A 22,130-nucleotide genomic window follows, 5' to 3' on the forward strand; every position below is an offset into this window, starting at 1 on the left:
GAAAATAAGATATTTTGAAGAAAACTAATTTTTCGAAAATTATTTTTGAGAGAAAAAGATTTTTGTGCTCATATATGAATTTTCTCTCTATCCTACAAAGTTTCCTAAATTCCTAGTGTGAACCCCTAACCCAACATCAAAGCATATGAATGCATGTGACTAAGGGTAGAAATGCACGTGAATGTATGAGTCGCCACCTTGTTTAATTATTTTAGGGTAAACTAGGAAAAAACCCTAAGTGACTCCAATTTCAATTAGCCTAAATGCTAGATTAATTAACCCAATGTTAAAGCATGGTCTACAAACCCGAGATGGATCCCGAGACTATGTCATGCTGATGAACTAACCTATGAATGAATGCTTTGCAGGGTGATTAATGTGATTTAGACCAATGAAATGTGATTTTGACTTGCCGCTCGGGGTTAAATCCCAAACGTGCCTACGTACTTCCGTTTGAATGGAAGATCAAAGTCGACATAGTTCGATAGGCCTTCTTTGAAGGGCTTTGAATGGGTATGCTTAATGCATGGGTGTGTGTATGCTTCGTGCATTTTGTTTAGGCATTTTTCCTGAAAGTTGATTGATTTTTAGGCATTTGATGCCAAAAATGTCGATTTTAATGGCTTTTAGCCAAAAAGATTGATTTAGGCAATTGTTGCCAAAAATTGATGTGATTTAGGCAATTTATTGCCAAAAATTGGTTAGGCGATTTGTCGCCAAAGTGATTAAGGCATTTGTGCCAAGAGTTGGTATTTGAAGGCTTCTAGCCAAAAGCTTTAGGCAATTTGTTTGCCAAAAGTGATTATTCGGGCGTTTGTCGCCAAAATGACTGATTTAAGGCTTTTAGCCAAAATGAATTGATTTAGGCAATTTTTGCCAAAAGTTGATGTGATTTAGGCGATTGTCGCCAAAATGATTGTTTGAAGGCTTTTAGCCAAAAGATTGATTAATTCTAAGGCATTTTGCCAAAGCTTCTGATTTAAGCGATTTGTTGCTAAAAAGTGGCCAATCTAATTTATAGGCAATTTGTTTGCCAAAAATTGATTGAACCGTGGGCAATTTGTTGCCAAAATGTGGTTGATTTAATTGTAGGCAATTTGTTGCCAAAACGTGATTGATTAAGGCTTTTCAGCCACAATTATTGATTAATTGGACTTAAGCCGGACTGTTCGAAATAAAGGCAATTAAACCGTAGTTATTAATTAACTAGGCTTTTTAGCCAATATTGTCGGATTTAAGCTTAAGACCACGATTATTAATTAACCGGGCATTTAGCTTAAATTTATTTACTTGAGACAATTTGTTCGCCTAATGATGACATGGATGCATTTATGCAGTTGTAGAGTTATTAGGAGTAGAGGAGAAGCATGCATGAAGTACTAAAATTAAATAGGCAGAGTTTAGTTCATGTACCTGATTTAACCGTCGACCGCTTCTTAACTCCAGGTTAAGCTCCTCGTTAAGGGAAATATTAATTAATCTAACTTTTTTAGTGACCACTTAGCAAAGCAAGAAAGCAATTGAAAGCTAAACTAAAAATGCAGAAAAGCAGTAAAAGAATCGCAAAGAGCGTGAGGGAGAAGGAGCGTCTGTCAACACAGACTGAGTGGGTAAAAACGGAGGCCCCGGGGCCAATTTTATAGGAAAAAAGGAGACCCGAGGGCGGGCGTGCCCGCCCTTTTGGGCGGGCTGGACCACCCTTGAGGGTGGGCTGGCCCGCCCTGGGGGGGCGGGCATGCCTGCCCCATGGGGGCGGGCGTGCCCACCCCTGAGGGCGGGCACATCGACCCGTGTGCTTTTTTTCTCGTTTCGGAGGCTTTTTCGGGAGTTCCGGACCTCCAAAAAATATTCCGGGACCAGTTCCGCGATCCTCATAATTTTTCGGACATTTCAAGTACCATATTGGCATAGTTCTAGTGAACTTCCCAAATGGCTTCCGGCCCGGCCGAACTGTTTGCAGTCCGGGAAAACAGACTCTTTGAGCCTCAAAATTTAGGTATTCACAGGCCACCGCAGCGGCTGTCGCCGCCGTTAAGGGCGGCTGCCACCGTTGCGGCCGACAGACTTTCTAGTTTTTTTCATTCCGGAGGCTTCTCCGGCCGGACTGTTTGCAGTCCGGGAAAATGGGCTTTTTGAGACTCAAAATTTGAGTATTCACAGTTGCCCCCCACTGGCTATCATAAAAATGATTTATGAGAGCCAGTGGTTGTCTGAAGGAGCAAATTTTGAGGATGGGCAGAGGAGGAAACCCTGCCGTTGGTTTTTTTCTTTGAAATGAAATGATCAAATGCATGGATTTATGTTTGCAACTTAAAGATGTTTTTGCCTCTTTGAGGACTTGAAAAGAGATTTTGCCTCTTAGAGGACTTGAAAAGATGTTTTGCCTCTTAATGAGGGCTTGAAAAGAGATTTTGCCTCTTAGAGGACTTGAAAAGATGTTTTGCCTCTTAATGAGGGCTTGAAAAGATGTTTTGCCTCTTAATGAGGGCTTGAAAAGAGATTTGTTTTATTTTTGTTTTTTTCTTTGAGAACCAAGGGTCCACCTAAAGTCGAAATGATCAAATGGCTTGGTTTTGGATGAAAAATGGTTGGTTATTGGCTGGGGTTTCACCCTAGGTTTTATGGAAGAAAAAGGTTAACCATTAACCGGGTTCTACCCTGGGTTTGTGTAAAAGGGGTTGACGATGGTTGGGTTCCACCCTGGGTTGTGTATGTTTTTTTTTAACACTTGCCCTTGAATCCGACTTGGAGGATTTTGCCCCCTGCTTGAGAGAATTGATGCCCTTATTAGCCGAAATAGAATTTCTTCTTAATGAAAGACTAAAAATTCCGTGATTACTTCTGTGATGGGAGAATGGTGGAGGTTCTTATCACTTCTTGTCCCCAGAATGGTGCTGACCATGGAATACTTCACAACATTGGTGTTGTACTTGTCCAATCGATTGAGGAATCAAAGAGAACAAAGCCACTTACATGACTCGAGGAAACGGACAATGTGGATGACATCGCTCGTCTGAAAGGATCGAAGAAACGATGGTCCAAGTGGAGACGAGGTATTAAAGAATTTCCTCTCAACGATTATGTTTGACATTTTTTAGGGTTGCTTTGGAAACCCCGGGGATTGAATTGACATTTTCCTCTCTCTCTTTTTTTTCGAGGAATGACTTCAAAGAGTGACGCTTTCAAAACGAACTTTTGAGAATGACTCGATTTTTGTGACTCATTGTGGAATGAGCGCTGGTGACGGAGACTTGATTTTAGAGACTCATTGGAGACTCGATTTAGAGACTCAAATTTTTCTTGTAGTGAATTCGAAGGAACTCAGTGATTCCTGGAAAAAATGATTTATATACTCCCAAGGAGACCTTTGAAAGGGATTTTTTTTTAAGGACATACTTTGCTGTTTATGATACAAAAACGGTCTCTCTAAAAGAATTCATGAAAGCACTTTTTGTTTGCCTTAACTTTTGCCTAGTAGCCGCCCTTTCGGGTTTTCGACTTTAGCAGGCTCTTTGCCCTAACTTTTGCCTAGATCGCCCTTTCGGGTTTTCAGCCTAGCGGGCTCAATTCTTGCCTGAAGCCGCCCCTTCGGGTTTTCAACTCCAGCTTTTATTTTTCTTTTCTTCTCTTTTTTTTATTTTTTTATTTTATTTTTTATATTGGCAAAGAGAAAATGCTATTTATGATGCAAACTTATGTTTGTGACCGCGCCTTTGTGGCTGCCTACGTATCTCCAAGAACTCTTCGGGGGATGGGGAGAATCAGGTCTTTCGTAGTTCCTTCCGGGATGCGAACTTCGTGCTCGGCTGGTGCGGAATTCATCTCCGTCTCAATGTTAGTGCGGAATTCCTTTCCGTCTTAGTGCGGAATTTATTTCCGACTTGCTGATTGTGGAATTCATTTCCGATTTGATTTCTTCAGGATTCCTTCCCGACTTGATATTAATACAGAATTCATTTCTGACTTGATTTCTTCGCGGGATTTCTTCCCGTCTTGATGTCTTTGCGGGATTCCTTCCCGACTGGATGTCTTTGCGGGATTCCTTCCCGACTTGATGTTGATGCAGAATTCATTTCTGACTTGATTTCTTCGCGGGATTTCTTCCCGGCTTGATGTCTTTACGGGATTCCTTCCCAACTTGATGTCTTTGCGGGATTCCTTCCCGGCTTGATGTCTTTATGGGATTCATTCCCAACTTATTGACTCGAGCTCGTATGATAGTGATGACCCTAGGTGAATCTGACTTTGTTGTTGTAGTGGTTTTACCACTGGTTGACTGAAATATGACTTGTATTCATCACAAAGAGTTTTGAATACCCACATTGTGGTGGTAACTTGAGTGGCTTGAGTGTTGAAGAAGCTTTTATGCTTTGAGTTTGTGGCTTCGCCATGTTTGAATTCTTGAGGTTAATTTGATTCCTTTTCTTGAACTTTATCTTCCTCTGAATTTGAAACTTATTTCCTCAATGGTTCTCCTCTCCATAAGGAATTTTGAGGAGACTCTTCTTTTTCCTTGTTTTGAGAAATGATCCTTGTTTATAAGGACACTTGTACTTGTGCCATGCTTGGCGCTTGATTTTCAAGGTGTTTTCTGTCATCCAATTTGTGGAAATGACTGCTTCTCTTAACTTGCTTTTTCAAAATGTGAGCAGCCGCTTGGTCTTTGTCCTCATGGCTGAAATGATTTGTCATCTACCCTTGATGGACTTGAATTTAACGGAGAGCTTGCAGTTGACCCATCTGTGACAACTTGATTTCCTGTAGCTTTGTCTTTGATTTCTTTCTTTTGTGCAGAAGTTCCTTCTGACCCATTTTTTCTTTTGCTTGTTTGCTTCCTTTTGACTAGGGGTTCCTTTTGTCCTGTTTTTCCTTTTGCTTGCTTAGAAGCAGCCTCTCCATAAAGAATTTCGAGGCAACTTGATTCTGAGATAACTTGAGTAGTGCATGGATAGCATTGCGGCTTCGTGCAGACCCAACCCAATTCCAAACATAACTTCTTTATTCTGTTGCTTTTAAGCTCAAAATTCAGACACCTCTCTGTCGGAGCATCTTCCATTCCTGGGTTTTCGGAGAAACCATTCTGGCCCTAACCCTTTCAATCGGCTTTGCCTCGGTACTGTTTGAGGTCTTGCGTACCCTTTGCTGGATCCTTTCCATGATTACCCTTCAAAACTTCCCCTTTGATGGCGCTTCTTAGGATGCCCCCAGTTTTGATTGATGCAGAGCAAATGAATGCATTTTTCTTTGCCAATTTTTATTATCTTTTTTATCACCATTTTTTTCCTTTTTTTTTATTTTTTATTATTTTTTTTCGATTTTTTTCGCTTTCACAGGAAAGGAGAGGGAAAGAGTATAAACATGATTGGAACGTAAACTGATCCCTTTTTATTGATAAGACAAAATTTGTGTACAAAAGACACTTAGATTTACAAATGAAAACTTGAATGGAAATGAAAATGAAAAGAAAAACGAGACCCTACAAGATAGACTCTAGGTGGACTGTGATGGGCTAGGATTGGATTGACTGTAGTGACTTTGTTCTTCTCGATGCTTCAATCGATCAGACATGTTGTTGTTGATCTTGAACAATTCCTTTGTTCTTTTGGGGGCTTGATCTCAACCTTCTCAGACACAAACTTCATTCATTTCTAAGAAAAGTTCGAAAGGATCGAACGATTCTTGTTCAGCAAATTTTTTTTTTTTTTTTGCATTAATTCCATGGTTAGGCAAGGGATTGGTTGATGTTCAGCTTGCTCTTGGGGATGATGGACCCATTGTCAACCAGGTCTTTTAGACGGTTTTTTCAAAGTCCAGCATGATTCTGCTTCTTGTATGAGTTTTCTTTTAGTTGACCCAACTGGATTAAGTCTTCCACCTTAGTTGCAGTCGCAATGAGCGATTGGAACGTAGGCAAGTACTGTGTTTGAAGCTGTGACTGGTAGACAGGCAGTAAATTCTTGATTATTATGTCAACTTGTTCCTGTTCAGAGGGTCGGTTGATCATTTGGGCAGCTTTGGCTCTCCACCTCGAAAGGAACGAGGAGAAAGGCTCATTGTTCTTTTGTTTAGTGGTTTCCAGCTCCCTCCGGGTAATATCCACTTCAATATTATAATGGTACTGCGTGTTGAAAGCATTGCATATGTCCTCCCAATTCTTCATTTTGGAACGATCCAAGCTTACAAACCATCTCAATGCAGCACCAGTCAAAGATTGCTGAAACAACTGAGCAAGGAGCTCGCTGTTCAGGCCAAACGGGTTGAGGGCACCCACATACATTTTCAGGTGCGTTTTGGGATAAGTGGTTCCGTCAAACTTGTCCATGTTAGGCATCTTGAATTTTGTAGGTAATCTTGCTTCGGGGAACAAGGACAAGGAGTCCATGTCCACCACCTCCTTGTGTGTCTTAAGAGCAGTAATAGACCTTTCCAGGAGTTCTAGTTTCTCTCTCATTTTCTGAGCTTCCAGCTCAGAAGCAGTTCTGGGGGGCATGTCGTCCAGGTTAAGGGCCGGGTTTGTTGGTTCAGCAGCAGGACCCTGATTGGAGGTAGCAGGTCCACTTCCCCCAGCGGAAGCCCCGTTTCCATTACCACCACCTAGTTCAGCTATTAAGGCAGTCCTTTGGGCAGCCAATGCCTCATTCATTCTGGCCTCCATCCTGGCTTCCAATTGTTCCACAAGGTTTTGGATGTCAGCAAGTGATGCCATTGGTGCAATCGGGGTTGTTGGACTTGTGGGTGAAGCTGGTGTAACTGGTGATGTTGGGGATGGTAGTGTAGGTGTGACTGGCACTGATGTTGGCACTCGAACAGTGGGCACCTGAGAAAGGACATAGTGTGAGGTGGGGTGAGATAGTGTGAGGTGGGGTGGTATGACCAAACAATGTTGGGTGGTGTTGGTATAGGGAAGAATGACTTGGCCCTGTGAGATGGGACGGTCTGACCCTATGTGGTAGGGTAATATTGGTATGCTAGGACACCCAGGATAGGGCCCAATGGGATGTGTAAGGTAGAGTGCTTAGGGCTGGACACCTCGACTTTTCGAAAGGCCCTAAGTTCTCTAAGAATTTTTTTTGGGCCTTAGGGGCCAAAATGTGAATTTTTGGAACTTTGAGGTCAACATGTGAATTTTTGGGCCTTTGAGGCCAACATGTGAGTTTTTGAGCCTTAGGGGCCAAATTGGGAATTCTTGGGCCTTTGTGGCCAAATTGGGAACTTTTGGGCCTTTGGGGCCAAACTGGAAACTTTTGGGCCTTTGGGGCCAAGATGTGAACTTTTGGGCCTTTGGGGCCAAGATGTGAATTTTCGGGGCCTTTAGGGCCAAATTGGGAATTTTTTAGGCCTTTAAGGGCCAAAATGTGAATTTTTGGGCCTCTGTGGCCAAATTGAGAATTTTTGGGCCTTCGGGGCCAAATTGAGAATTTTTTGGGCCTTTAAGGGCCAAAATGTGAATTTTTGGGCCTCTGTGGCCAAATTGAGAATTTTTGGGCCTTCGGGGCCAAATTGAGAATTTTTTGGGCTTTAGGGGCCAAATTGTGAATTTTTGGGCCTAAGGACCAAAATGTAATTTTCCAATCTCAGGGACCAAAATGTAATTTTCCAGCTTTGAAATGGAATGTTTTTTTTTTTTTGTGAAGTATGGGATGAATGCGTGAATGCGCACAACATCACAACATAATTCATTTTAATGGAATGATTCAACATCATTGGGTGCATACAGTCCTAAAAGGATAGGTTCTGTAAGCTATGACTCAAATAGAGAATTGGCTTATAAGGGACCCTTGAACCTTGAGTATGGATATACCTAACCACATGTGAAACAAAGAGTTTCGTGTGGGTCCAATAGTACGCATACCCATGGGCCATCCCCAAAAGGATTAGGGATGGTTTGCGGTAACAGGGAGGACGCTTTGGCTGTCCGTCGACATAATCAATGAGACCTGCCGATCAGCGCTACTTGCTATCCAGACTCAGAAGGTTGAACAAAGAGAGAAGAAATTCATTTGAAATTCATTTTTTATGCAATGGAGAAAAGGATTCTCAATCGTGCAAATAAATCAACAAATTAAAAATGTTTTAATTTAGTTGTACAATCAAGTTCAAATTCTCCTTATCCTTGTTCTTAAAGAAAGAATACTTGATTCGGTTTTAAGGTACCCTGCAAAACAACGCATAGTAAAATAAAACCCTAAAGAAGGGCTGGTTAGTTTACACAGCAATTGTAGTCCACTTTTATGCAAAAAGATTACATAAGTATTGTCCCCAGCAGAGTCGCCAAACTGTGAACCCCTAACCCAACATCAAAGCATATGAATGCATGTGACTAAGGGTAGAAATGCACGTGAATGTATGAGTCGCCACCTTGTTTAATTATTTTAGGGTAAACTAGGAAAAAACCCTAAGTGACTCCAATTTCAATTAGCCTAAATGCTAGATTAATTAACCCAATGTTAAAGCATGGTCTACAAACCCGAGATGGATCCCGAGACTATGTCATGCTGATGAACTAACCTATGAATGAATGCTTTGCAGGGTGATTAATGTGATTTAGACCAATGAAATGTGATTTTGACTTGCCGCTCGGGGTTAAATCCCAAACGTGCCTACGTACTTCCGTTTGAATGGAAGATCAAAGTCGACATAGTTCGATAGGCCTTCTTTGAAGGGCTTTGAATGGGTATGCTTAATGCATGGGTGTGTGTATGCTTTGTGCATTTTGTTTAGGCATTTTGCCTGAAAGTTGATTGATTTTTAGGCATTTGATGCCAAAAATGTCGATTTTAATGGCTTTTAGCCAAAAAGATTGATTTAGGCAATTGTTGCCAAAAATTGATGTGATTTAGGCAATTTATTGCCAAAAATTGGTTAGGCGATTTGTCGCCAAAGTGATTAAGGCATTTGTGCTAAGAGTTGGTATTTGAAGGCTTCTAGCCAAAAGCTTTAGGCAATTTGTTTGCCAAAAGTGATTATTCGGGCGTTTGTCGCCAAAATGACTGATTTAAGGCTTTTAGCCAAAATGAATTGATTTAGGCAATTTTTGCCAAAAGTTGATGTGATTTAGGCGATTGTCGCCAAAATGATTGTTTGAAGGCTTTTAGCCAAAAGATTGATTAATTCTAAGGCATTTTGCCAAAGCTTCTGATTTAAGCGATTTGTTGCTAAAAAGTGGCCAATCTAATTTATAGGCAATTTGTTTGCCAAAAATTGATTGAACCGTGGGCAATTTGTTGCCAAAATGTGGTTGATTTAATTGTAGGCAATTTGTTGCCAAAACGTGATTGATTAAGGCTTTTCAGCCACAATTATTGATTAATTGGACTTAAGCCGGACTGTTCGAAATAAAGGCAATTAAACCGTAGTTATTAATTAACTAGGCTTTTTAGCCAATATTGTCGGATTTAAGCTTAAGACCACGATTATTAATTAACCGGGCATTTGGCTTAAATTTATTTACTTGAGACAATTTGTTTGCCTAATGATGACATGGATGCATTTATGCAGTTGTAGAGTTATTAGGAGTAGAAGAGAAGCATGCATGAAGTGCTAAAATTAAATAGGCAGAGTTTAGTTCATGTACCTGATTTAACCGTCGATCGCTTCTTAACTCCAGGTTAAGCTCCTCGTTAAGGGAAATATTAATTAATCTAACTTTTTTAGTGACCACTTAACAAAGCAAGAAAGCAATTGAAAGCTAAACTAAAAATGCAGAAAAGCAGTAAAAGAATCACAAAGAGCGTGAGGGAGAAGGAGCGTCCGTCAACACAGACTGAGTGGGTAAAAACGGAGGCCCCGGGGCCAATTTTATAGGAAAAAAGGAGACCCGAGGGCGGGCGTGCCTGTCCCTTGGTGGCGGGCATGCCCGCCCTTGAGGGCGGGTGTGCCCGCCCCAGAGCCCGCCCTGACTGCCCTTGAGGGGCGGGCATGCCTGCCCCATGGCGGCGGGCGTGCCCACCCCTGAGGGCGGGCACATCGACCCGTGTGCTTTTTTTCTCGTTCCGGACCTCCAAAAAATATTCCGGGACCAGTTCCGCGATCCTCATAATTTTTCGGACATTTCAAGAACCATATTGGCATAGTTCTGGTGAACTTCCCAAATGGCTTCCGGCCCGGCCGAACTGTTTACAGTTCGGGAAAACAGCCGTTACGGGCGGCTGCCACCGCTGCGGCCTACAGACTTTCTAGTTTTTTTCGTTCCGGAGGCTTCTCCGGCCGGACTGTTTGCAGTCCGGGAAAACGGGCTTTTTGAGACTCAAAATTTGAGTATTCACACCTAGCTGCTAGGTTCTTCGAAATCTTCACACTCAACGTAGGGCTTGCCTTGTACGATTTCTTTCCATAGAAAATTCTGCATAAAATAAATTTAGCACAAATAACATAATTTTAAATTTATTCGTTTTGTATTAATCATCAAAATCCGAGATTAAAAATCGACCCTTGAGCCAACAATCTCCCCCTTTTTTATGATGAATGTGAACCCCTCCCCAAAACATCAAAATGCAAGTGAATGCATGTGACTAAGGAAGAAATGCACGTGATGTGTGAGTCGCCACCTTGTTTAATTATTTTAGGGTAAACTAGGAAAAACCCTAAGTGACTCCAATTTTAATTAACCTAATTACTAGATTAATTAACCCAAAGTTTAAGGCATGGTCTACGAACCCGAGGTGGATCCCGAGACTATGTCATGCTGATGAAACTAACCTATGAAAGGATGCTTTGCAAGATGTAAGATGGTACAATTCGACTAATGAAAGTGTTTATGTGATTTTGACTTGCCGCTCGGGGTTAAATCCTAAACGTGCCTACGTACGTCCGTTTGAATGGAAGATCAAAGTCGACGTAGTTCGATAGGCCTCTTTTAGAGGGCTTTGAATGGGGATGCTTTATGCATGAGTGTGTGTATGCTTTGTGCATTTTGTTTAGGCATTTTGCCAAAAATGTTGATTGGGCTTATTGGTTTGCCAAAGAAAATGTTGATTGGACTTATTGGTTTGCCAAAAAATGGATTAAGGCCTTTGGCCAAAAAGTTTTGTGATTTATGCAATCTGATTGCCAAAAGATTGGTTATTTAAAGGCTTTTTAGCCAAAATGTGTTGGTTTGAAGACTTTTAGCCAAAAAGATTAATTTTAGGCAATTATTGCCAAAAAGTTGATTATTTAGGCGATTGTCGCCAAAATTAAGTGATTTAAGACTTTTAGCCAAAAAATGGGTTGATTTAGGCAAATTGTTGCCAAAAATTGGTTATTCTTACTTATAGGCAATTTGTTTGCCTAAAGTAATTAAATGAACTGCAATGTAGGCAATTTAATGCCAAAAGAACGTGATTAATTAAAGCCTCTCAGTCACAATTATTGATTAATTGGACTTAAGCCGAAAATTGTTCGAAATAAAGGCAATCATACCATAGCTATTGGTAGACAAGATATTTTAAGCCAATATTGTCGGATTTAAGCTTTTAATACCACGATTATTAATTAACCGGGCATTTAGCTTAATCATATTTTAATTGAGGCAATTTACTTGCCTATATGATGATATGAATGCATTTATGCAGTTGTAGAATTATTAGGAGTAGAAGAGAAGCATGCATGAAGTGCTAAAATTAAATAGGCAGAGTTTAACTTACGTACCTGATTTAATCGTCGACCGCTTCTTAACTCCAGGTTAAGCTCCTCGCTAAGGGAGTTTTAATTAATTTAATTTTAGTGACCACTTAACAAAGCAAGAAAGCGATAAAACTAAATTAAAATGCAAGAAAGCAGTAAAGAATCGCAAAGAGCGTAGGGGAGAAGGAGCGTCCGTCAACACAGACTGAGTGAGGAAAACAGAAGGCCCGGGGCCACTATTTATAGGCGAAAATCGGCCTGTTTCGGCGGCTGGGCCGCCTGGGTCGGGCCGCCGGGTTTGTGGTTATGCTACTTTTTGTTCCGGAGGCTTTCCAGGTGCTCCGGACCTCCGAAAAAAATTCCGGGACCAGTTCCGCGATCCTCACGACGCCCCGGACGTTTCAAGTACCATATTGGCATACTTCCGGTGAACTTTCAAAATGGCCTCCGGTCCGGCCGGACTGTTTGCAGTCCAAGAAAACTGGCTTTTTGAGCCTCAAAATTTGAGTGTTCACAGTTGCCCCCCACCGGCAACCATAAAAATGATTTATGGGAGTCGGTGGTTGTCTGAAACACAAATTTTGGAGGCGAAAATCGGACGCGTCCAGAAGACCCGCCTTTTAGCTATTTGCTTATAAATAGCTTGAATTTCACCATTTCATTCATTACTCACTCTCCACTTTAGAGAGCTCTCTCAAATCCTCTCAAGTTCCTAAGCTACAAGACCACCTTTCTCTATGGCTATTCCAAGCTACAGCAGCGATGAGGATTTCCTCGGGTCTCTAGGGATTACTCTCGACGAGGTCGATCTTATGGCAGACGCAGATACTCACGCCTCCATGACCGGCATCTTCGCCCAGGTGAGTTCCCTTTCACTTTTATGCGTGCATATTATTTATTATTTGGGCCTTAGGCCGAATTGTGAATTTTTTGGCCTTAGGCCAAATTGTGATTTTTAGGCCTTAGGCCAAATTGTGATTTTGGGCCTTAGGCCAAATTTGTGAATTTTGGGCCTCAGGCCAAATTGTGATTTTTGGAAATTTCCTGTGCTTACTGTTTTTATTAGTATGCATGCTAAGGTAGAACTAAGATATTACCCTTAGTAACTCTTAGGTTGTTTTTACCTTTTAGGATTCCTGTATTAAATTGGATGTGGGTGAGAGTTCTGTGGCTGGAATTCCGCTCGAACTATTCGATCCAAACAGCCCGGTTGGCGCGATCATCCGTCCATCTTACCTAGGCTATCTGAGGCATTTTGACATGGGTCGGAGTAACTACAAGGAGTTATTGTGTGCCTTGGCTGAGAGGTGGTGGGACACCACCAATACCTTCCACTTTTCTTGGGGCGAGTTGACAATGACCTCTACAGACTTTTCTGTGATCTCCAGGATTCCTTTTGGGATTCGGCCGATCGAACTATATGATGACTGGAGGATTGATATCTCCTCCGACCGAATGGTGGAGCTGATTGGGATAGACCTGCCTCGGCTGGTCGAGCCAGGTTCTGCTACCCCTGCTTTGAGCATTTCTAGACGCTGGTTATCCCTCCAGGCTCCTAGCATCTATGCTAGATACGGTCGGGGAGAGCTGACGGCTACTCAGGTGGCCTGATTCACTTTGTTGTTGTTGTTCGCTTCGACCTTTTGGTCCAACAGGAAAGAGAAGTTTAACCCTTCTATCTTGAAGAGTTTGGAAAATTTGGCCCTTTTAGAGGAGTATGATTGGGCTGGTGCTATTCTGAGCCGCATGTATGATGATATGTGTGACCTGAGTCGAGGCCATGGCAAGCTTAGCGGGACCTTCTACTTCTGGGAGGTAATGTAAAGAACATTCTCCCCTTCTGTGTTTTTCTGCTTATCTTGATTTTTCTTTTTCACTGATTCTCTTTTTTTCGTTCTGCAGACTTGGGCATTCGAGTACTTTCCTTACACTCGCCCAGAGTTACTCCAGACTGATCCCAGATCAGGGCTGGCGCCTTCGACTTGGAGATGGTACAAGTCAAACCTTCATCCCGTCCGGCGCAATAAGTCACTGAAGGAGCTGAGAGCCTTTTTTGATACTTGCCCTCTGGAGCAGGTATATGCTTAGTATTTTTGGATATGTTAAAAAAAAAAAGATTTATTAACATATTTACACCTTTTATAGGTCGAAGTGGGGCTGATGCCTGCCCGTTTACAGGGCTGGATTCAGGCTGATCCTGATTTTCAACGGTCAGATGCCTTGTCTCAGCGGAGAGTGGTCCTGTCACACCCCATCATACGGCGATATTATTTGGGTGAGAGAGTGGACATTCAGATAAGAGGTTGTCGCTCTGTCCCTTATCCCCCCCTGAGGATATGCGAGCGGGTAAACAAATGACGCTCACTGCTGCTCATACTGAGGGTATCCCTCATTTGGAGTTCATCATGGGAGGTGATTATGATGAATTCTGCGTAATCTCTTTGATGCCGCCCATTGGATCTCGGCTTGATAATATCCAGAGGTCGGCTCCTTCCCAGCCGCTCGGTACCCGTTCTTCTCGGGCTTCGGGTCCCTCGACTAGGACTCCAAGGAGGAGGCCTATGACCGAGCCCACTTCTTCCACCCCGATTGAGAGGCCGTCCAAGGCCGGGCCTAGCCGGTCGGTAGGGCCTTCCAGGGCTCCCCGGGCTATTTTGGAGGCTACCGGGCCGCTTCACCCTGACCTAGCCAGTTTACGTCTTCCATACAGTATTTCTTACTTTGTTCCCGATAGTCCTCCGGTTCTTCGAGAGGTCTCCTTGGATAATGTGGAGCGCGAGACTCTTCCTTCCGAGAACATTAATGAGGTAAAGCCTGACACAACTCTCATAAAAAGGATTCATAAGAGATTTGATATTAACTTGTATTTTCCTTCGTATGGTTTCCAGGTCCCTGACGGGCTGGTCAATCAGATGATGGAGTTGGTTCTCGGGATGCAGCAAGAACTAGCTGCGGCCTGGACTCAGATAGCCTTTGATGATCAGAGGAGGAGGAGGCTCCGCCGCTGATAGTTGCTAGATTTTCCAGCTTTCCTTTGTTTTTCTCTTGCTGTATTTTCTGTACTGAATCTTAACTGTATTTTGTTGTACTGAACTTTATTTGTACATGCACTTGATTAGTACTGAAAAAATATATATGCATGATTATGAAATAGGAGAAAGAAAAAAAAAGGATTTTGCTTCAACAAAACATCTCTCCTTTTTTTTTTTTTAAACTGAAAAGGACCCATATTTTTTTTTTCTTTTTTTTTTTGGGAATTTTATCTCAAATCTATACATCAAAAATAATTTTTTTTTTTTTTTTGCGGTGGCTGCCGCCTTCGGCGGCTGGGCCGCCTGCGGGCGCGTTTTTTCTCTATTCAAGCTGCTTTTCCTGTTTTTTTCTCTCATTCACTCCTTTCTTCGAGCTAACAGCAATTTGGTCAGTTTTTTTTTCTCTCTTCTCTCTTTTCCTTCCTTATTATTATTTTTATTTATTATTTATTATTATTATTATTTTTTTTAATAACAATAAATAAAAATAAATAAAATAAATAAAAGGACATGAATCCCTTCTACAACCATAGCATGCACAGCTGGACTAGGAGTCTCTCCAAAGTTGAAAAGATCAATTTGGGGAGGTACGGTCTTTCTCCCGTTATTACTCTTAGGGGTGTAATAGTTGATTGGGATTTTTTACGGGCCTGTATTAGACTTTAGGACCCTGAAGCCCACGTTTTCCGGTTTGGGGCCATGATGGAGGAGCTGTGCCCTCTTTTTGAGGAGTTTTGTGCTATCATAGGGTGTGACCCCAATGCTCCTTTGGTCAAGCATAAGGTGAAAATTGGGTATATTAGGTCTTTTGAAAACCTGTTTCAGTTCAGCCGACCCCAAGCTAGGGCTATGATTGTTGATGACCAGAAGGTAATTCTGTTGCCCCTGATTGATGAATTTTCAGAGGCTTGCCCAAACGATCCAGACCGGATGAGGCTGAGGATGCGGGCCTTAGTTTTCTGTTTATTGGCTGGCTTCTTGTTTAACCAGGACCCAGGCTTTGGGGATTTGCGTCTTTGTCCCATGGTTCGACAAATGGAGGATATGGGTTGTATTGGCGGCATTGTGCTGGCCGAGACTATTAGGAGCCTTGACAGGGCTGCTTTAGGGTTTGATGACTGGACAGTTTCTCCCATCATTCTCCAGGTATTTCCCTTTGTTATCTTTCTTATCTTTTCCTCTCTTTTTACTTTATTCCCTTGTAATAGAAAGGATCCATTACTCAGGTCTGGTTGAAGGACCACCTTCAAGTGGTTGCTACTCCTACTCTCTTGCCCTATAATCCCACTCAGTATCGTATGCGGAGGATTTTGATCACCCACCCATCTACTGATTCATGGACTTCATGGCTAATTGAGTTGGGTCCAAATGAGATACTGTGGTTCATCTCATGGTACAACATCACCCGCTTCATCCAGGTCAGCTTTCGCCATTCTCGGGTTTACCTTTTAGGCCTCACACACTGTACTTGGTACTGCGCTTCACGCATTTTGAGGCAAATGGGGATAGACCAGACTGTTCCGATTATGGATGACTTTTCAGCTGATTCAGCCATTACCCCGGGCGTTACCTGAGCCGTCCTTAGGGCTTGGGTTAGAGATCATCGTATGATTAGGCCTTTACCTAATCCTGCCAATGTTCAGACTTCTCCTGAGTATCGGGCTTGGTTCATTACTGCTGTCTGGCCGATTGAGAGACCAAGGAGGACTGCACTGCTGAGTGTACTCGAAGGTTGGGTTCAGGCTGACGCTGATGATGAGGTTGGGACTGGTGAGGAGATTGTGTTGGCTCCTCGAACAGGCGAGGCTGGACAGAGTTTAACAGCGAGGGAAGACTCAGAGGATGTTGCCCCACGGAGGAGACGGGACACCTAGCCTCCTATAGGCTTTTACTATCTTTCTATTATTTTGACTTTTATTTGGCTTTTGGATTTTTTTTTTTGGATGTATTTTTTTTTACTTTGGACTTGGATTTAGACTTCAGTATTTGTTTGGACTCTTTTGCTTTCCGCCTGACTTTGGGCTGATATTGGAATGAGATTTGACTTTTTAGCTTAAATTGAGAAAATCATTTAGCTTTCCAAGCATTTTCCAACTTTATTTATTTCAAGCTCTAATTTTTGCCTAAGCTGCCCTTTCGGGTTTTCAACTTAGCGAGCTTACCCCTTTTTGTCTAAGTCGCCCTTTTTGGGTTTTCAGCTTAGCGGGCCCCGACTTTTGCCTAAGCCGCCCTTTCGGGTTTTCGACTTAGCGGGTTTTCTTTTTTTTCTCTTTTTTTCTTCTTTTTTTTTTTCTTGGCAAAGAAGAATGAAATTATGAAATGATTTTTTTATTAATGTTTAGACCGTGCCCAAAGAGGGCTGCCTACATATCTCCGATATATAATTTCTTTTTTCAAAGAGAATCAGGTCTAATGTAGTTCATCATACATTATGCAATGATTACAATTACACAAAATATCTTTTTAACTGATCTAAATTACATGGATTGGTGAATTCCAAACCATCCAAATCAGTCAAAATAACGGCTCCGCCTGACAGTATCTTCTTTAACACATAGGGTCCAGCCCAATGAGGACGAAACTTCCCACGTGGATCTATGATTGGCTGTCTAATCTCCTTCAGAACCAAACAACCTTCTTCCAGTTTCCGGTCTTTGACCTTCTTATTAAAATGCCGCGCCATTCTTCTTTGATAAACTTGAGTTTGGTGGATTGCTCGCAATCGCTTTTCATCCATACCCAAGAGTTGCAAATGATAATTCTCAGCCCAATTTGCTTCACTGATCTGGCTTTCCCGGAGAACCCTCGCCGACTGAACTTCCAGCTCAATAGGCAACACTGCTTCCATGCCATATACTAAGGAATACGGGGTTGCCCCAGTAGGCGTTCTGATTGAAGTCCTGTATCCCCACAAGGCATTTGGCAATTGCTCGTGCCAAGCTCTATGCTTTTGAACTGTCTTCTGCAAAATGACCTTTATAGCCTTGTTTGCAGCCTCTACGGCCCCATTTGTTTGTGGACGATAGGGTGAAGACTTGTGATGCTGGATCTTCTTTTGCTTCAGTAGGTCCGAAAATTCACCTTGAAAGTGAGACCCATTATCAGTAATGATCTCAAATGGTGTTCCATACCGACAAAGGATGTTGGTACGAACGAACTGTGCTGCTTTCTTGGCATTCAAGATCGAATAGGAGGCTGCCTCAATCCACTTAGTGAAGTAATCAACAGCAACCAGGATGAATTGATGGCCATTGGAAGCCTTTGGATGGATCTTTCCGATCATGTCTATGCCCCAAGTTGCGAAAGGCCAGGGCGAAGCAATGGGATTTAGATTGGCCGGAGGCTGCTTTTGCAGCTTGGCAAAAATTTGACACTCATGGCACTTCCGCGCGTGCCTCACGCAATCTGCATTCATGGTCGACCAGAATAACCCAAGTTCATAATTTTCCGAGCCAAGGCTATCCCGTGCATGTGCGGACCGGACTCCCCATTATGCAAGGAATCCATGATGGTTTGAGCTTCTTCCTCGTCAACGCACCTTAGGTGCAGGCCATTCCAACTTTTCCTATACAGAACTCCCCCAGTAAGGAAATATCCAGATGTTAACTGTCTCAATGTCCGCTGATCAGTCTTGGTGGATCCCTCCGGGTAGGCTTCATTCTGAAGATAATTCTGTATATCCCAATACCAAGGCTTGTCATCTACCAAATGTATGACGTGTGCTGGCTGTTTCTGTAGCCGTACTGTCAAAGGTCGAATCACTTGGTCTCCCCCTACATTAACCATGGAGGCCAAGGTAGCTAGGGCATCTGCAAACTGATTTTTGGCACGCGGCAGGTAGTGGAAAGATAGTTCCTCAAACTGTTGGGCCAATTCATCCAAACGTTGTAGGTAAGGAACCAAACGCTCTTCCTTAATTTTCCATTTTCTCAAGGCTTGGGAGACTATTAAATTGGAATCCCCGAAAACCTTGAGGACTTTTATTTCCTTTTCCAGGGCCGCTTCTAACCCCTTGATGCAAGCTTCATACTCAGCTTCATTGTTGGTGCAGTCGAAATCGAATTTGACTGTGATTGGGATGTATTCTCCACAAGGAGTTTTGAATACTACTCCAACCCCGTTTCCATGGTAGTTTGAAGCTCCATCAAAGTACATTTCCCAGACTTCACTTTCCAAGCTCAATAAGTCTTCGTCAGGAAATTCTACCTCTGGCATTTGGTCTTCGACCGGTAATTCTGCTAATTGGTCAGCCAAGGCTCCACCTTTCACTGCCTTCCGTTGTATAAATTTTAAATCATAAGCTTTAAGCACTGATACCCACTTAGCCATCTTACAGTCAAGAACCGGCCTCTCCATAAGGAATTTCAAGGGGTTCGATTCAGAAATGATATAGGTTGTGTAAGACGAGAGGTAGTGCTGCAGCTTTGTACAGGCCCAAACTAGAGCCAGACACAACTTCTCTATCTTGTTGTATTTTAGCTCGTATTCTAGCATCCTTTTGCTTAAGTAATACACAGCATTTTCTATCCTTGTGTCTTCTGCTTGTTGAGCTAGCATTGCACCCATCGCTTCTTCTGTCACTGATAGGTATAATAATAAAGGCTTTCCTAGCCTTGGTGGCTGTAAAACTGGTGGGGATAGCAGATATTGCTTGACTTGGTCGAAAGCTTTCTGGCAATCCTCATTCCATTTAACCACTACTCCTTTCTTGAGTAATTTGAAGATCGGACCACAAGTATCGGCCAATTGATTAATGAACCGGCTGATGTACTGTAGCCTTCCCAGGAAACCCCGAACTTCTTTTTTCGTCCTCGGTGCTGGCATTTCTGAAATGGCCTTGGCTTTCGAAGGGTCAATCTCTATGCCCTTCCGACTGACCATGTGCCCTAGAAATACTCCGGATGTAGCTCCAAATAGACATTTCGCCGGGTTGAGCTTTTAGTTGTACTTTCGAAGTCTAAGGAAGAACTTCTCAAGTGCTGTTGTATGTTCTTCAGCTGTTTTTGATTTGACAACCATGTCGTTGTGAACCCCTCCCCGAACATCAATGTTATATGAATGCATGTGACTAAGGATAGAAATGCACGTGAATGTAAGAGTCGCCACCTTGTTTAATTGTTTTACGGTAAACTAGGAAAAAACCCTAAGTGACTCCAATTTTAATTAACCTAAATGCTAGATTAATTAATCCAATGTTAAAGCATGGTCTACGAACCCGAGGTGGATCCCGAGACTATGTCATGCTGATGAACTAACCTAAATAATGAATGCTTTGCAGGGTGTGGGATGATATGATTTGGACCAATGAAAGTGTTTATGTGACTTTGACTTGCCGCACGGGGTTAAATCCCAAACGTGCCTACGTACTTCCGTTTGAATGGAAGATCAAAGTCGACGTAGTTCGATAGGCCTCTTTTAGAGGGTTTTGAATGGGGATGCTTTATGCATGAGTGTGTGTATGCTTTGTGCATTTTGTTTAGGCATTTTGCCAAAGAATTGATTGATTTTTAGGCATTTGATGCCAAAAGTGTTGATTTTAATGGCTTTTAGCCAAAAAGATTGATTTAGGCAATCGTTGCCAAAAATGATTAATTTTAGGCGATTGTCGCCAAAATGATTGATTTTAAGGCTTTTAGCCAAAAAGAGTGATTTAGGCAATTTGATTGCCAAAATGATGTTGATTGGGCGATTGTCGCCAAAATGATTGATTTAAGGCTTTTAGCCAAAATAAGTTGATTAATTTTAAGGCATTTTGCCAAAAGATTGATTTAATTGTAGGCAATTTGTTGCCAAAACGTGATCGATTAAGGCTTTTAGCCACAATTATTAATTAATTGGACTTAAGCCAGATTTGTTTGAAATAAAGGCGATTACACCATAGCTATTAATTAACTAGGTATTTTAAGCCAATATTGTCGGATTTAGGCTTTAATACCACGATTATTAATTAATCGGGCATTTAGCCTAAATTTATTTAATTGAGGCAATTTGTTTGCCTAATGATGACATAGATGCATTTATGCAGTTGTAGAATTATTAGGAGTAGAAAAGAAGCATGCATGAAGTGCTAAAATTAAATAGGCAGAGTTCAGTTCATGTACCTGATTTAATCGTCGACCGCTTCTTAACTCCAGGTTAAGCTCCTCGTTAAGGAAATTAATTTTAATTTAATTTTAAGTGACCAAGTATCACAACAATAAAATAAAACTAAAATTAAAAAAAAATGCAAGAAAGCAGTAAAGAATCGCAAAGAGCGTAGGGAGAAGGAGCGTCCGTCAACACAGACTGAGTCCCGAAAATGGAGTGCCGAGGCCACTATTTATAGGCAAAGACGGACTGTTCCGGCGGCTGGGCCGCTGGACTCGGCGGCCGGGATCGGCGGCTGGGCCGCCGGCTCTCGGCAGCCGGACCGCCGGGCCGGGCCGCGCGGTGCGGCGGCTGGGCCACCGGATCGGACCGCCGACTCGGGTGGCTGGGGCCGCCGGGCTCGGGCGGCTGGGCCGCCGTGGCCGGTGGCTGGGCCGCCGGTGGTCGGTGGTCTTGCTATCTTTTCACTCCGGAGGCCTTTCCGGGCACTCCGGACCTCCAAAAAAAATTTCGGGCCCAGATCTGCGATCCTCGCGACGTCCCGGACATTTCAAGTACGATATTGGCATACTTTCGGTGAACTTCCAAAATGGCCTTTGGTCCGGCCGGGCTATTTGCAGTCCGAAAAGAATGGCTCTTCGAGCCTCAAAATTTGGGTGTTCACAGTCGTCCACATACACTTCGACTTCTTTGTGAATCATGTCATGGAAGATGGTTGTCGCCATTCTTTGATAGGTTGCCTCGGCATTTTTAAGCCCAAAAGGCATGACCCTATAGCAGTAGGTTCCCCACTCTGTGATGAATGCCGTTTTCTCTTTGTCTGGCAAATGCATCATTATTTGGTTGTACCCGACAGCGAGATCAGTCAAGGAGACCATCTCGTGTCCAGCCATTCGGTCTACCAGCAAATCAATATGTGGCAGGGGGAAATCGTCCTTCGGACATGCTTCATTCTAATCCCGATAATCCACACACATTCTGACTTTTCCATCCTTCTTAGGAACTGGCACAATGTTTGCTAACCACGTCGGGTAGGCGATAGGTTCTATGAACTTGTTCTCCAGTTACTTGGCAACTTCCTCCTTGATTTTCAAGGACCACTCTGTTTTCAGCCTCCTTGGCTTCTGCTTTACTGGCTTAGCCTCAGGGTATACCGGAATCTTGTGCACCACTATTGCTGGGTCAATTCCCGTGATGTCACTTGACTTCCACATGAAGCAATCAGCAAATTTCTTCAAACATTCACTGACCTGATCCCTGTTCATACAATCAGATGCAATGTATGTATGTTCATTTTCTTCTTTGCCAATTATTATTTTTTCTTTTTCATTTTTTATTTCATTTATTTGATTATTTTTGCTTGGAAATGCTTGGAAAGATAGACACGCAGGGTAGTCAAGAATTTGC

This window comes from Jatropha curcas, chromosome 7 (assembly GCF_041381405.1).
Source record: "Jatropha curcas cultivar XTBG-Jc1 chromosome 7, XTBG_Jcur_1.0, whole genome shotgun sequence".
NCBI classification, from domain to species: domain Eukaryota; kingdom Viridiplantae; phylum Streptophyta; class Magnoliopsida; order Malpighiales; family Euphorbiaceae; genus Jatropha; species Jatropha curcas.